Source organism: Sinocyclocheilus grahami, unplaced genomic scaffold (assembly GCF_001515645.1).
Source record: "Sinocyclocheilus grahami isolate Dianchi unplaced genomic scaffold, SAMN03320097.WGS_v1.1 scaffold2753.1, whole genome shotgun sequence".
Classification (NCBI taxonomy): domain Eukaryota; kingdom Metazoa; phylum Chordata; class Actinopteri; order Cypriniformes; family Cyprinidae; genus Sinocyclocheilus; species Sinocyclocheilus grahami.
This window is the reverse complement of record NW_015507931.1, coordinates 21,925-24,262: the sequence shown is the minus strand read 5'-3', so window position 1 is coordinate 24,262 and position 2,338 is coordinate 21,925. Positions and strand designations below refer to the sequence as shown.

The window sequence follows — 2,338 nt, the reverse complement described above, 5'->3', positions numbered from 1 at the left end:
TTCATGAACCATTAACAACTCATTTAATACTGGTGTAAAATATATTACTTAAGTATAGTTAACAAGTTGTTAATAATGGATGAAAAAATGTTATGTAAGTCTTTAACACTTAATTCAATTACAATTAACTTGTTTATGTTAACAACATAGAAACTACAATTTATAAACTATTAATTAACTGTAAATTAACAGTTTGTAAATGATTTGCAAGTACTTTATTAGTCTGTACTTATTGTCCCCAAACCTAAACATAACCACTTAAATAAAATAAAATGACAATGCTGACAATATGAAATATATACAAATACTCATTAGATCACACGGTTAAAATACAGCAGTTAGGATTAGAGGTAGAGTTAGGTGACAGATTATACAGTTTGTACAATGCAATTAATTTCCAATAAATGTTGGTTTAAAGCACCTTATGATATTTTCTGATTTTCCATGATCTAGTCTAAAGTGAGTACTATTTATGGTCAATATGTTGTTAATAAAGCATTATATAATTCTTTGCATATGAGCTAATTAAACAGCAACACTTTGTTAATTACAATGGCAATGAATGATGAACTCACTATTTGTATATAGTATATTAATATATTAACTAGTTTATAAACTATTAATGAACTACAATAGTTTTAAAATGAGTTATTAGTGCTTTGTTATTGTATAATTATTATAAAGTGTTACCTAGTAAAGTTCAATCAATAAAGTCTGATTACACTGTATTTATCACATACATGCACTGCGGATTATAAACTATATAAACTCATAAATTCTTTAAAAAAAGTTTGTTTTGTTCTTTACACAGGTTATGTGGATGTAATCTCACTGCTCAGTCCTGTGAGAGTTTGTCTTCAGCTCTACAATCCTCAAACTCTGTCCTGAGAGAGCTGGACCTGAGTAACAATGACCTGCAGGATTCAGGAGTGAAGCTGCTTTCTGAAGGTCTGAAGAGTCCAAACTCTAAGCTGGAGATATTGAGGTTTGAGTTTCAAATACTTGATTAATTATTTTGCAAGTTAATTATTTAAAAAACACACTGTTGTATGCAGTTACTGTGTTCTTCTTGTTCAGATTTTCCACATGTAATCTCACTGCTCAGTCTTGTGGGAGTTTGTCATCAGTTTTACAATCATCAAACTCTGTCCTGAGAGAGCTGGACCTGAGTAACAATGACCTGCAGGATTCAGGAGTGAAGCTGCTCTCTGATGGACTGAAGAGTCCAAACTGTCAGCTGGAGATACTGAGGTAATGGTTTTCCATAAAAGAATTAACAAAATGCTACCACAATAAATGGCAGCTGAATTTTGTCCAAAAAAAAAAAGTTGCTTCTGCTCTCAGTGGAATTCCAGAACTAGAGACAAAAACAACATTTGCAGGCATTTTTTCATATTTATACAGATGTCTGTAGATGTGGATTGCACTAAGATTGAAATGGCCAGAAACAATGACTAAAACTGCTGCATTTTCATAGATAGCTTCTGACAGCACTGCACAAGCTAGCAGCATAGCATCTAGCAGCCGTGTGCAGGACACCCTTAGCATCTTGGCTAGGGTCCAAATTTAACACGGCTCTGGCAAGTATATGAAAAGGGTTTTACTTGCCAGATGGCTATTAACTTATTTATAAATTCTAACAATACATGGTTGTGAGAATGTGATATTGGTTAGTGTGGTCATCAGACTGCGAAGGTTATGATGTATATTGTATATGTATATAATCGTACATTTCTATAATTACGAGTGAAGTGTGACACTGTATTCACTGAAACACAAGAAACTCAAGTCTCAGAGTGATTCAGTTTGCTGTAAATGCTGTTCCATATAAACTCATCTCTACCAGTGCTGTGAGTTTGGGTCACTTATAACATGGATTGGAAAACTAAAAATGCACCAATATCAATTTATCTTGATAAATTTCTAATGAGATTTGTTTATAAATCTGTTGAAACATCAAGAACTTTTAAGGTTGTTCGTAGTTTTCTAAAATATAAATTATTTTATATTTTATATACTTTATGAAAATAATAAAAGCTCTATTTTTAAAGATTGAAAGCAAAGATATGAAGAAAGCCATAAATAATAGCATTGCAATTTTACTGTAAATATATTTGAACTATTTGCAATTAATATTTTTATTTTACAAATATGTACAGATTCACTCTTAATTGTTTGCCTAAAGTGCTGAAAATGATTATATGGGTGTTTTCACATGTATTTAGTTTTAAAAGAACCAAACCCAGTTCACTTAAAGTGAACCAGAATGGGAACCAGCCGAAAGGGACCTGAGTCTGTCACGGTGTGCCTACTGTGTCGGAGCGAGGAGACGAAGGAG

At 32.2% G+C, this 2,338-nt stretch overlaps 1 pseudogene; it reads left to right on the top strand.

Moving 5' to 3' along the window:
• LOC107575610 (NACHT, LRR and PYD domains-containing protein 12-like) overlaps positions 1-2,338 on the top strand; it is an 11,259-nt pseudogene that overhangs the window by 5,868 nt on the left and 3,053 nt on the right.